This window comes from Etheostoma cragini, chromosome 6 (assembly GCF_013103735.1).
Source record: "Etheostoma cragini isolate CJK2018 chromosome 6, CSU_Ecrag_1.0, whole genome shotgun sequence".
In the NCBI taxonomy this organism is placed as follows: Eukaryota; Metazoa; Chordata; class Actinopteri; order Perciformes; family Percidae; genus Etheostoma; species Etheostoma cragini.
This window is the reverse complement of record NC_048412.1, coordinates 13613898-13628915: the sequence shown is the minus strand read 5'-3', so window position 1 is coordinate 13628915 and position 15018 is coordinate 13613898. Positions and strand designations below refer to the sequence as shown.

Genomic DNA, 15018 nt, shown 5'->3' with positions numbered 1-15018 from the left:
ACTAAACGTGTGTGTGTTTGTGTGTCTGCGTGTGCGTGCGTGCGTGTGTGCGCGCGCGTGGTGGAGGCGTTGCACACACAGCTGACAGCATACGCTTCATACCATCATTCAACCCGTTTCTCCTTAGAATAGGCTGCCGTTTGAGGAGAGCAACAGTGCGGACTGTCACACAGAGGCTACGCACATAAGATTTCCGAATCAGGCCTGTAAACTTTGTACCATTTGTTATGGGCTTCACCTACAATTTTTTTTTAGGGGATGACATCATGCTTTTGTACTCGGCTGTAATATGATAGATGTGTGAAGTTAACCAACTGTCAGGTCCCCAAGTGTTATTTTGACTTTTTATAGTCAGACTTCCTACAACGGGTTCTCCTTTACAGTCATAATTGCATATAATTACAGTAATATTGCCTTGTCTAATTTGACTTTTGCATGCAGACACAATGAGTGACTGTGTGACTATTGTCTGACAGGTTTATTAGGCTAAGTAGTGTCCTTACAATTCCCCATCTACTGTAGCTCTACATGCCCAACAGTGCATGTTAGTCACATTGAGTAGGCCTATTTAGCTGTCGTTTTAACCTTTCATTTGTCTGTCTGTCTATCTGCCTATCTATCTATCTATCTATCTATCTATCTATCTATCTATCTATCTATCTATCTATCTATCTATCTATCTATCAGTAGCTTGAATCCCTAAGCCTGACTGGAGTATATTAATATAACATATATTACATATCACATATAGATATTACATCAGGTGAAGAAATTAGGGAACTAAGAAGTTTGACATGAAGCAAAGTCATTTAACTTTTTGTGTCTCTAATGCCAGTTTGACAGGAAGTGAGGTAAGTATAGCACTTGAGGAGTGTTACTTTCTGCAGATGAAGACCACAATCGTTACGCAGCGGTCTGCCTTAAAGCTGGGTGCTGCTGAAAAATACTGTTTTATATCAGCGGAGGTTCAATATCTCTTGAATGCAACTTCACATCCAATCCAAAGGAATGGGGATGGTAAAAAACAACAATAGCAGTGATGCTGCAGTGTCCTTCCCCAAGATCCGGGTCTCTACTGTAACAGCACAGAAATACAGTAAAGTGTCAGACCATGGTGGTGAAGGTAGATGAGTGGAGAGAGGCCAATATGCAATTATTTCTTATTGAATCAGCACAAAGTGGCAGTCTTACATTGCTCCACTCTCGCCTGGATCAAGATCACTTGTGGTGCTTGCTGAAGAAAGGTGCAAACTCAGCAGGCATCCAAGGAGAGTGCTGCTCCATTTCCTTGCAAATTTCCAAGATTGTTTTACATTGTGAAGCATTTTATTCATTGGAAAGAATCTGGGCTTTGGGAATTACTGCCATTTATGGTTTAAGCATGGATGGGGATAAAAGCTAGTCAGCGCTACTTTGATGTTTTTATACCATTGTAACTTGGCTGAAATCTTAGAAGGTGGCTTGTAAAGAGTAATTACTGCTTTTAAAAGCTGGAAGTGAACGTGAGAATCTTTGTAACTTTACAACCTGTGTTCATACTTAGCAGTGCTAATTCTTTACATAATGTTCTGGTATTCAGTATCGTACAGCTGTAGACGTGCAATGAGATTGTTCAGGTTCCATAAAAGCCAGACATCTCTCTCAGCACTAACACTGATTAGTGAAGACCTCAGTCAGTTAGTTAGTCAGGCTGGTTTGTGTGTGTCTGTGTGTGTGTGTGTGTGTGTGTGTGTGTGTATATATCTCTTCCTGGCACAAGCAACACACTACATGGAAAAAGGCAGTTTTCTGCCAATTAACACAGAAGCACTCAACACCTCATGCAGAATCCCTACTTTCACTCACGTTGCATACCCACTCCACTTCATCTCTCACACTGAGTCAGCCATGCAGGTGGCGACGTGTTGATCTGAATGCATGAGGTGCCACTGGCAGCGAGGGGGACGTGTGGAGTTCCCGCTCAGCCCTTCAGACACACCCCATGCATATAACAAGGTCTGATAACCACGGCCACACGGGAGCAAAGGATTAGGCAATGATCTACAGTATTTTAAAAGTAAAAGCAACAGTTTAGTCTGAACCCTTGATGTGAAAATCTTAGGTGTTACCAGGATAGTGTGACTCTGAAGAAAAGTGAAGAAGTGTGCCAGTTTGCTGACTGTTCTGCTTCACGCGTGACTGTTGGCTTGACAGATTACAGAAAGTATTAAATGGCATGTGTGAGCATGTTTAGAATTGAGTTTTCTCTACCTGAACATGCAAGAAGGATGTTTTCTTGTTTTTAGGATGTTTTTAGGATCAGTCTTTTTCAAGAAAAAATAAACACACACACACACACACACACTGAGTAAAGGCTGTAAAATCCTGGTGACTGGTGGACACAGCCTTTTCATGTCCCTGCTGTTGGACATTAATTCTGTTCTCTGAAGCACCTAAGAAGAATAGACCCACTGTAGTGCTGGGAGACAAGAGTGAACCAGGAACAAGACTTTTAGAGACACACACACACACACACACACACACACACACACACACACACACACACATACAATGCAAAATGGAGGCCAGAAGTCCCAGTCTGGCAACTTCACAAATGCCCTACTAGCCTCATATTTTTATTGTTACATTTGAGTGTTTTCTGAATAAATGTTTTTTAGTCCTGTGGTTTAACTTTTTAGCTTTTTTAGTGTGTGTGTGTGTGTGTTTGTGTTTTTGTAGGAGGTGCAGATGTCTATCAGTGTTTGGCCCCAACTCAACTTCTTGCCCATGCTATTGTGTTGGCTGCCCCTTTAAATGCAGATAGAATTTCCTTGTGTTTGCCAGAGAGCAACAGTCTGGACTGTATAGGTGTGTTTGTTTTCCTGCCTGGCCCAGCGCAATATGTGGACGAGGATGTTGAGGCGGCACAGGGAGCAGAGATCAGCAGAAAGGTTTCTCATCCAAACACTCCCCTTCGTAAGAGTTAATCATTACCTACTTTGGCACAGTTGGTAGCCTGGAATGTCAAGGGGTAATCCTGCCCTCAAAATAGGCCACGAGTTTATTACATCACTCCAACTTTTTACTTGGCCATAATGTGTCACTCAGACTAGATTTGCATTTTCAATTGTTCTCGTCTGTATATGTTATAATCAGTGGCTTTCTTGTATCAACATTGAGGGCATCTGTGTGCAGGTTTTCATTTTCCACAGTGGCCAATGTTGTGCAATAGTGATTGTAAGCTTCTGCGCTGCTCACCACAGGTATGTCTGTGAAGGGCTCAGCCAGGATCTCAATGGTTAGGCTTGTGTAATGCTTGGGAGGGAAAAGCTGCTTGGGACTACCCAAAAAGTGATAACACACGTGGTAGCTTCTCAATTACTGGATATTTATATTTGAATTAAGAAATTAAACCTCGCCCTCAGGAAGTCAGGCATGTTAGTAGCTCTCTAGTAAGGGTACTGTGTTGCCTTGAAGGATTAGCTATAGATGCATGACCAGTGTGCACATTGATCGTTGATGCAGGCAAGGAATCATATTTCCCGTCTAGATATCTCTGCCTCTTCCAAATCTCTCTCCGCGTCCCATGATACCCCTCTGACCACACCCCTCAGCACACACTGCATCTGCACGGATCACAGTCTCACAGTCAAACTTTCTTATTGGATGCCATATCGATGTGTATTATGTATACATGTGTCTGAGAGGATGAAGGAGAAGAAGAGAGACAGTAAAGTAAACTTTTCTTTATGTACTATTCTGGCTTCATTTTTCATTTTACCTCTTTAGAGTCCTCTCCTCTCCTCTCCTCTCCTCTCCTCTCCTCTCCTCTCCTCTCCTCTCCTCTCCTCTCCTCTCCTCTCATCTCATCTCCCCTTGTTCCTTTTCCTCTCCTATCCTTTTGTTTGTCTTCTTTCTTCTTGTTTCTTTTCCAGTTCTCTCCTTTTCTCTTCTTGTTTCTTCTGCTCTCCTTCTGACTTCTGATGTTTCTTTTTCTCTGCTGTCATTTTCTCATCTCTCTTTTCTTGTTTCTTTTCCTCTCCTCTCTTCACATTTGCTCTCCTCCGCTCTTGTTACTTATTCTGTCCTGTCCTCCTTCTCTGGAGTCCTTTGTCTCAGCGTGTACATTGTCGCTGCAGTAAGTGCGAGTGAGGATTGGAGGGGATTTCTGCTCTGTAAGGGGGGGATGGGAGGTCCTTGGGAGGAAAATCCTTCTAACTCTGTCCCAGATCTTACCGAGCAAATCAAGTCAGCAGGGGATGCTCCAGCACAAACCTCCTTGGCCAAGTCACTGTCACTGAAGCAGAGCGGTTGAACTAACCTCTGGACTCCCTCCTTTACCGGCACTGTTTATTAGGCTCTGTGAAATCTATGGAACAGCCTTCAGTAGAATCCAGATGTGTTTTGTCTCTCTCACAGTGCTGTCTGTAATGTGCCATTTTCAGCTTTGAGGAACACTCGTACCTAGCGTGCTTTTATGCAATGAGATGTGTTGGCTTGCGGGGAGCTCTGAGGCATGCTCCTTTTGAAATTCTGGGCCATACTCTGCTGTATGATCCATAATCTAACATATTAAATATCTGAAACAAGTTGGCCTGTATGTGTGCTGTGCAGTGGCACACATACAGGCCATGTGCATTAGCTATTAGGGGTGGGAATCACCAGACGCCTCCCGATTCAATATCATCACGATAATTATGCCACGATACAATAGTATTGCGATTTTATACATATTATAATATTCTGCGATATATTGCAATTTATAAACTTTTTTTTCCAATTTCTATTCCCAATTTCAAATGATGTCCCCAAAATGAAACTTTGTCAACATCTAATCAACAATCTTACAAATATACATTTCTCTGTTTGTCCATATCAGTTCAATTTTATTGCTGCTAAATGGGATGTCAAGCAGACAAACTGACCAACACATATGTAATAAAAGATCGATACTTGGCGCCTGTGTATCGATACAGTATTACCACTGAAAATATTGCAATACTATGCTGTATAGATTTTTTTCCCCCACCCCTATTAGTTATTTACCACCTAGTCCCTGAAGGCAAGCTGTGCGCTGACATTGTCAGGTAAGGTCAAATAAAGAACACCTGATTTTAGATGCTGTTAATTATGCAGTGTGGTCCACTGCCATCACTTGGGAAGGTTATTTGCTCTTCACCCCATTAAAGGGCACAAAACTCTCCAGATGTTGGTCTGTGTGTGTTGCGATGGGGTAACCTTTTTCACTTTTGTTGAGGTTTTGCGAAGCTACTGATGCTGTGCTGACATCCTGTTTGAGGTCAAAACTAACTTTAAAAGGGTACAGGTTTCGCAGTTGTCTTCCATTTGATGCCACACTGCAAAAAAAGAAGTATATTTACACAAGTCGTGTTTGTGTACACTGTTTAGGTATGTCTCTGCATGTTTATATATATTCTGTGACTGTTTATGTGTACCAGGTTTTTGCTGATGCTTCCATATTGCAGCCCCTAAGCGAGGGCGTCTGTTTCACCTAATTGAAGGTCAATATTTGCATGAGCATTCCTACAGACAACTTTCCTAGCTTGGTCTAGACAGAACACAGGCTACTACTGTACTTCAATAAAATCAGAGTGCCTGTCATATTCTAGTCTAGTACTGCCAAACCTATCCCTCTACACTACGGTACATTTGTACCATGCCAAAGTGGTGGAAGTTTTTTTTTTATAGCCAGCTATAATTCTGGATAAGATGGGGGGAAAAAAGCAGTTTGATTTTGAAACCAATCCAAATCAACAAGTGTAAGGCAAAACTTTGTAAAGCGCACTGTTTCTATGGCTAAATACTACTGGGGAATGATTCTGAGAAATGTGGCACTTTGCTAATTAAATTCAGCTAACATGTGGGGGTTTCCCTATTTGATAATACGTTTTCTTATCGAGACAGCAACAGTGACAGGAAGAGAGTATAGAGAGGGAATATAATGCAGTGTTCCTGGGGTCCACATATTATGAATCAGATTAGTCTATGAGTAACTTGAGTCCAGAGCTGAAACGATTAATCAAAGAATTAATCAGTCAAGTTGACATTTCATAGACCAAAGGAATCATTGTCAGATTAATCAACACTAAAAATAATCGTCAGCCCTATTGGCTCTACTGTGTTGCATCCAGTGAACAGACTGTATTGTCCCGGCAGATACAAATACACAAAAGCCAAATTAGAGGATTATTTTTGTAGTTTATCCATGTTTAGCTCATTTACTACAAAGTCACGTATACTTTGCGTTACAACTAACCCTTCTGCTAACCCATGCTGCTCTGTTTTAGAAATGTTAATTTTTTTTGGTAACTATATCACAATATGATATGTTTTCAGCGTGTTGACACAGTTTGAGATGTGTCATTCATTGTTATGAATATCAAGTCTGTATTCATTTTTTATCTTGGTAATCTGTTTTGGTATTTTGGTCAGAGCTGAACGTAAACCAGCTATAAAATAGATCCAAACATTTAAAATGGCATAGCACCCAAAAACAGTCTGCAGAAATGAGTAAAACAGAAAACAGCAATTTGTTACAGCTTAGTTCAATTTTTGTAGCTCTGGACATTGATTCTATAATTTATGATAACATTATATCCACTCGTGTAATTGCTGAAATCACAGAATGCAGCAAAACTGCTAAGCATAGGTCCAGCCGAGAAACCACAATCTACTGTGCTACTGGTCTTAATGTGAGTCTAAGATTATCCTGTATTTGCTCATTTAGATGTCTGTCTCAAACCCCTAATGATCCTTTATGAGGCAGAGTTCATCCACCAGCCTAATAGTCAAACAAAAGGCAGCAGGCGAATCACCTCGGGCAGGATCAAGCTCCACAATGCACTGCAGCCTCAGTGAAGAAATCCCGTGTCACATTTGTCACTCTGTCACGGTGGATTAAAAAATGGAGACTAATGGTCAGGTGATGGTGCTGCTCAGCATGAATCACTCTGTTAAAGGAACTTGTGAATGGAACAGTTTGTTTGATATTGTAGATGGTCTGTCACTAAGAGCTACGTACACAGATTTGCTGCGGTGTAATTGAGAAAATAAACAGATGTTGAAAAAGAAAAAAAACGAGTGCAGCTCGTCACCCACACACCTGTCAATCCATTTTCTATACTGTACCCTCTTATCCTGGATTTGCAGCATATCCCAACACATACTGGACTTGTGGCGCATAACCGTAAAGTTAAACTAATTGGATATTAAGGGTGTACAAAAAAATGGATTCATAATTGTATCGCGATTCAAGCTCTACAGATTCAACTTTTCCCATCACATGGGAAACATAACTACATTTACATACTGTGAATCGTTTTGGAATTTAAAATAGATTTTTGAATTGATTCTTGAGCCTAAAAATCCATATTGAATTGTGACATATTGTGAATCGTGCACCCGCTGTTGGATATTATACGTTTTATATGAATTAGGATTTACAGCTACCCTGGAAATCCAGAGTTCTCGGGAGAGCACAATTAGAATTTTCTCAGCAAGTTACTGTGGCATCAAGTAATGCTGCTCGTTACCTATGCCATTTTAGCCGAGCTGCACCAATCACATCGGTGTATCTGATATAGGCGGCCAGAGGCTAGCTAAATGGATGACGACAGCCGCTGTAACGTCAAAGTCATTGGTAAACATTGCAAGATGGCTACGGATAAACACCAGTTGTTTGAACCGGCTTTAGCTGCTATAATAAACGAGTTAGACTTATCTAAAAGAGGACCAAAAGACGGCGCTCAAATCATTCTTTTGCAAGAAGGACGTTTTTACTGTTTTGCCGACCGGATACGGAAAAGTCTAATCTACCAGATAGCTCCGCTAGCAGCTAAGCATGTGGGGCTCTTGATACATACCCCGTGTTTTTGTGATTGGTCGTAATGTTATCCAATTGCGTGCAGTAAGATTTTCCAATGCAGTGGCAACTTTCATTACTTGATGCCAGACCCTTAGTCCCTTTGGATTTGGGTCAAGAGACCCGGGCTAATATACAGCATTAACTGAGACAAAAGCTTTGACTTTAAAATGCTTGGTGGCATATGTTTTGAGTAGAAGGACAGAGAATGCTGTTGGAAGCTCTTCCTACATTGGCAATGTTGCAGTGATTTCTATTATGTAATCCTCGTCCTCAACAACCTCAAACAGTGTTTGCACCCAGGTAGTCCCCCACCTCGTCTCATTTCTTCCCTGCTTTGCACCATCAGCACAGTGCTAAGGAGCAACTTAAGCTTAGTCATGGCAGACTTTGACTTTTCATCAACACTCTAACTGTAATATGCTTAATGGCACTGCACTCACCCTCTTAGAGACCCAGTCTTGCCCCAATGTCAGCTGATTGACAGCGTGCCAGGTTAGTGAAGAAGCTAGGGGGAGGGAGAAGAAGATTGCGGTAGGTTGGGCACATAGCCTTTTGGTGCATCTCTGGCCACAGGGTGAATGCCATATTTCACTCTGACGCCCACACACACAACGAGACCAGGAGCTGCATGGCTTGAAAGCCTGTGACCAGCCAGAGGTTCAGCTCCCTCGACTCCTCTTCTTCATTGTTCCCCAGGACTCTCTTTCTTTTTTTTTCTTTGTCTCACTACTAAAGCTGGAGTAGTGTGTATGTAACTATCTGATAAGCTGATCAGGAGTCTTTGAGAGTACAGTGGCTGGAGCAGCGGGGCTGGGTTTCCACTCGCTGCCCCTGAGTAGGGTGTCCATTACTGTGGGAGTGCCTAAATTACATAGAAGAGAGATATCAGGGGAAACCCTAGTGAGAGTTTTGGAGAGAGAGGAGGGCGGAGTGGAGGGTGTGGAGTGGAGAAATCAATTTGTTGCTGAGAGAAAAGAGATGAGACACACATGCATTGTTGCAGGTGTAAAAAAGAAAAGATATACACAATTTCAAAATTGTCTTTATGACAAGCGGTGTAACAAGATTGTATATTTTGAGTTAACTTCTTGAGCTAAATTCCCTGGGAGTTTTTTTTATCAGTATAAAAGCATAATGTTTCTTTGTCCGCCTGTGAGACGGATGGTGTCTCCGGTCATGTGAGAACGAGCCGTCCCTGTTGCTAAGCCTACAACAGTCTTTCTTTCATTGGTCATGGTTGTGTGTTTTGGCTTGCATGATTGGACATGTTGTTATCAGCATTACAGATACACAAGTCATAGGTTGGATGGCATAGTCGATGGCTTTCGAGTGGATGGAAGGATTGGGAAAAGGGGGACATCTTTCACACTTCTTTTTTTTTTTAAGTGTAGCTGCAACAACTCAGAAGATGTAGTTTGCTTTGCAGAGAGTATCGGTGTTTCATTCCATCAATCTGTGTAATGCACTGTTTATTGCTTTTCTGTGTAACTACAGTGTTATCAAATTATCCTCGGTGCAGTTTTTCATGGTGAACATTTTGTTTCATTGGATTCTGCCAAGTCTTTACTACTGTGTCTATGTCATCAAACAAGTCTAGAAAGATTTTCAAAAATGTTATCCCTCTAAAGCCAGACTAGGCCTTTAGTCGGAGGGTGATATTTATTATGGGTATTCATTTTTATCCTCTGTCTAATGTCAGACATTTCATGCTAGTGGGCTGGCTCTGTGGACGGCAGTGGGGTTCGTTCAGTTGATCCACGACTTTAGGCCATACTAAAATACATCTAATGGGTTAATTGCATGACAGTTTGAGATTTTTTCCAAAATGATGAAACCTTCTGACATTAGTGATCCCTTGACTTTTTATCTAGTCCTACCGTAAGGTTGACATGTTTCGTTTTGAGTGAACTCTTGAATGAATTGGCCTAAAATTAGCTGCAGATGATTTTTCATCTAGCTCCCCATTGGTTTATTACTAATAGCTGGACTTTAAGTTTTCTGCTAATTAGCAAATGTTAACATGCTAACAGGCTAAACTAAGATGGGGAACATGGTCAATATTACCTGCTAAACATTACCATTTAAGGATTTTTCACTGTGTGCATGTTAGCATTAGCATTTATCTTAAAGAACTGATTTGCCTGACAACACATGGCTGTAGATGAAATACCTATTACTTCAGTAACTCATTATACTTCTCGGCCACTAAATATTGCTACTCGTAACATTCTTTGACTTTGTTATTATAGTATGATAATAATTATAGTATTGATCTAGTAACCTACTTTATGTTGTAGCGACTCTACCATCCATATTATATTACAGGAACAACACCAATATATATCCATACACCAACTGAACCTTAAACTGAGATTTATTTTGATGTTTGAGGAAAGGCCAGACCTGTCAGTCATCCTTCTTCCAGCCCAGTGAAATGGCGTCTCTTCCAACCGAATGCCTGTTGAGTCTTGCCAAACCACGATGAGCAGAGTGAACACTGTGGGCTGACAAAACCGGTGCTGCCAAGACCTGCCTAATATGATTTTGTCGTGTTTGTGGCAGCTTGTGTATTTGGTAGCGTGTGCATGTGTGTGTAAAACCCAGGTAGAGTTCTCACTGAATCTGAAACAGTCCTTATCTACACTTCTTTCTCTCCACAATCACAGACCTCAGCAGGTAAGCTCACTCTTCCCTAAACCTCCTTCACTTTGTAGCATTTGTTCAGATGCCGGTTAACTTTGATGGTATGCACTGTTTGAGTTTTGTTCAATGTGTAGTCAGACTGCTTCAACAATGAAACTTATCCTACTTGCGGTCCCCAGATTAGTTTTTTTAGTCTTTAGGTTAGATTTCCGCCTTTACTGGAGGGCACATCTTGCCATTTGTTTAAGTTTTGTGGGTTAAGACTTATGATTGTCTCATCTGCTATTTAAATGTACTATAAACACATTTCCGTTTTTCCAGAAAGTTATGCTGTTAGTCTGTCAGCTTTAGGCTTTGCTGAAGTTGTTAGCTGTTTACTCGTGAAATGTGGACTACAATGAGCCTAGATTCAATCAATATAATGAAAGGGAAAGGGAAATCATACTGTTTGATGTTTATTCCTTTTTACAAGGCTTCATAATCTTTAAGTTAAAATAGCATGATTAAAGCAACAAGCAGCTCTTCTCTAAATTCTGTTTTTTCGTCGTGGAAACTGCGATCGCACCTGTCAGGAGTAACAGCCTAACTCAACCTGTTTGAATCTACAGCTGCTGACCGCAACATGTCCGCTGACAAGCTTGTCAAACATGCATGTCAACCAGCTTTCACGTAACTCCAGCTCTCTAGGAAATGAATTAACTTCAAGTGACTTATATCACTTACAGTGTGAATGTAAAGTCAGTGTTTCAGAAACGAGACTGTTATTGTGAAGGGAATGTAGAGGTATTTTAACCTGGAGGAAATCAAGAACCTATAAACATTTTTTTTGTGTCCTCATATTTGTTTTTTCTAATGGCTTGAAATACAATTGTGCCCCGACTTGAAAATAGTATTACTTTGGCAAACATCAGTCTTGTTTCAGTTATCCTCAGTTGGCGGGCAAATCGGCAAAGCAATAAATCCGTTGAAACACATGACTCTATATGGTACTGTATAGAAATGGAGTCAATCCCATTAAACAGCAAGCTGTACATCTGTACAGTGTTTTTGAAAGGTTTGTGGTTAAAATTGACAATGATAATAATAAAACTTTTCATAACCTGGCATGACAGAAAGCTTTTACAGTAAATATCCTCAGTGGGGAACATTCTCTGAGGTAACATAATGATCCAATGTATGTGTATCCATACCGAAAAGCCAGTGAAGCCTGGCTAAGGGCATGTTCAGAGACAGTGCTTCAACCTGTATTGGATGACAAGTCAGCCATACATAACCGGGCAAGAACTAACAGGAAATCAATGTATCCAGCCACCTATCCTGCATCGATACAGTGTCTCACTTTCTTAACATAAGCCTGCTCAACTCACTGTTTCTTTCTCTCTCTCTGTTTTCTGGCTGTGTCTCTGCAGTTTGCTTCTTTGAAAGCCACAGCATCTCTATTTTAAGGATGTCTTTGTTTCTCTGCTTTGTATTCAAATGATTCGCCTCACACAGGCAGTAGGATGCAGCTCTTAGGACTAGCAGGTTGGTAGTGGGGATGGTGGTGTGTGTGTGTGTGTGTGTGTGTGTGTGTGTGTTGTGGTGGTGGGGGGGGGTTTAAGGTTTCTACTCCTCTTACCAGATGTTTATGAGGTGATGACAGCTAAAGTAATGCCCTGCTAATTCCCCTAACGTGGGTCATGTGACCTTTGGGCTCACTTAGCTTCCAGAGCAATTTGAACGGTCTGTTTGGACATGGGGAGATAAAAAAGTGTTCATCCATGATGTGTGTGTATCATGTACTGTATTTGAACTTATTCAGAGGGATTGTGCACGAATGTGTTATTTTTTTTGCTGGGCCCTGGAACCAGACGGCGTGGCCTTCCCTAGCGGCCAGACTAGACTACACCTCCCAGCAACAATGAGTACAGCCAGTGACACCTTTCTGTCTGTCTGCTAATGCAATGTGGGCCAGTTAGTTTTTTCACTAGGGAGGGCCATGTTTGACTTACTTATGAAGGTGTCCCCTTTTTCCATAGCAAATAACTTATTTTTACAGGAACTTTAAACTTGGAGTCAGAGTTTAGGTAAAGAAGTTGGACCCCAGTGCATGTATGCTTGTCCCTGGCGCTTTGTTACTAAGCAGCATGCAGGTATTGACACTCATCTCGACACCTCAATCCTTCTCAACCCTGTGTTTACAGAACAGTCAGGCTCGGTATCTTTAGCACCTTGCTGTTGACAACTGTTACTGTGAAGATAAGATTAATGCCGTAAAAGCAACGTGATGATTTAACATTTTCAGTGAGAAACCAGCTTGAAGAATACATATGTGCCACTGGCAAACTGTAGAAATATACTCGTTTGTAACTTTGAAACTACTTAAAAGGGTTTGTTCACCCAAAAAATGCTGAATGTTTGGGCACTCGTATACTCTCAGAAATTAGAAATATACTTGCATGTAACTTTGAAACTACTTAAAGGATTTGTTAACCCAAATAATGCTGAAGTTTTTGGTGTCTTTCCATGACATTTTTGCTAGTATTTGGTCTTGGGGTCTCGGTCTCAGAGATTTCCACCCCCACCAAAACATTGGAGGTAGATTTCGATGTGGCGCTCACAGCATTGAAAAGCTCCTTTTGGAGAGAAAAATCTACTTAAAACTTTTTCTTTCAAAAATAACGATTTTATTGTATGGATAATTCATTTAACACAGTAGTATTCATAGGGACTATTTATTTTCTAGAAGGTGCTTCTAAGGGGTTTTCCAGGTCCTTGTTTCCGCAAAGAGATAATAATGTTAATATTGACAAACTCAGATGGATATCTCATAATTTAACCAAAACTATTTGTGTTACCAGACAGACACCACTAAGTAGTTAGAAAATATGTTCTGGTGCAATAGAGAGAGAAGAAATATTGGGAACATCAGGGATTTGGGAGGATCAGATATGAAAGTACAGCAAACGAAAAAAATCAAGAACCAGATCAATTTTTTGCATTGATGTCTGCAATTATTTTAGAGAAACACAAAAACCTACATGGTGCATGCATACAGTAAGCAACCTTCAGTGTAGTTTATAGTTAACTTGTATTCTGTACATTCTGCATATCAGTTCCACACAAACACACACAGATTTGCTAATAGACTTGATTGTAATGTGTGATTGATAAGCTGTCCTGGAGCTGCAATCTCAAGATATAGAGGCTGCACACTGCGTTCACAATTGACAGCCTTTCTCAGTTGGCAGATAGAGACACTCCCATAGGTCGGAGTCATGTATTGAGAAGACGAATGCAATGACCATGTACAAGAGCTTATTCTCTGTCTCTGTCTCTGTCTCTGTCCTACGCATTTGCACAAAGTGTTTTCTCCTCTATCTTGTTATTCTCTGTCTCACACTCTTTCCCTCTCTCTTCCAAACACACACCTTCACTCTCAGAGAAACACATAAACCAATGGGTTATGGCACATTGCGTTTGTATATGTGCACTGGGTATAAAGGGCAGATGATGAGGCGTGGATGCGCCAGGAGAGCCTCTGTTGACAGGCCACTAATGCAGCGTGGCACCAGGCAGAATGGGCAGCAGGGGCAAGCAGCGGAGGAGGGAGAGTAAACTGTAAACCGACACTTAGGTTGAATAGAGTTGTTTGTCACAGTGGGTAGAAATTACTTGGACTGGCCTGGCTTTGAGTGAACTCCCTGATCAGAAGGGCGTCCCTTTGCCAGCCCTAGAGAGCGAGTTAGGGACGGAGGCCGTGTTGACACATTCTGAGGCCCGGTCCTCGTGTTTGAACACACTCAGGCTGAGCTTCCACCTGTTGACTCTTTGCCGTGTCTGTGTTTGTGCAGGCAGCGCTGAAAGCACCCGCAGCTCCAACTTAACAGCTTGAATGCACATAGTTACAGGTTACAGAGATGTGCTGATAAGGCACGGCGCCGGGTCATGCCCAGTGTTACAGCACTGCTAGCTGTACCTGCTGCAGCGTCGGATGCAGTACAACAGCTGCAAAAAGAGGAACTAGCACAGGGTTTCCCATCACTGGGGAGGAATCCACATGGGTGACTTTACAATGAAATAGATAACTTTAGTGAAAACAAAAATGACTGCACTGAAATGACGGCTGTCTTCAAATGAAGAATGACTGCACACTTGCACAGCTTGACGGCACGTAGAGGAAGATTTCTATTTCTGTGGTTCAGAAAAAAATACACGTATCATGTTTGCATTGGATAATAACAAAACATTTTTAACCTACCAAAAAAAGATTGAGGTTCAGCTTCATATTTGTTTCCTCTCCAATCACCTTAACTAAAGATCACCCCACATCGACTCACAAGCCCAGCCTATTCTTTACAGTTGCACCAGGATTTAAGAGAGCAAATAAAATGCAGCCGACTGTGAACGACAGGTACAATAAGCTGCGTGGGAGAATTTGCACTCTGATCTTGACGTCCACGCATCACTGAAACTTGTGGGTGCAGGAGGACAGCTTTTGAAAATGTCAGTTCCTCTTTCTATATTTATCT

The 15018-nt window shown here is 41.4% G+C and overlaps 1 protein-coding gene across 2 annotated transcripts in view; it reads left to right on the top strand.

The window, feature by feature from the left end:
* Window positions 1–15018, top strand: part of LOC117946886 (transcription factor HIVEP3) — a 37902-nt gene that overhangs the window by 487 nt on the left and 22397 nt on the right. The window lies entirely within an intron of this gene.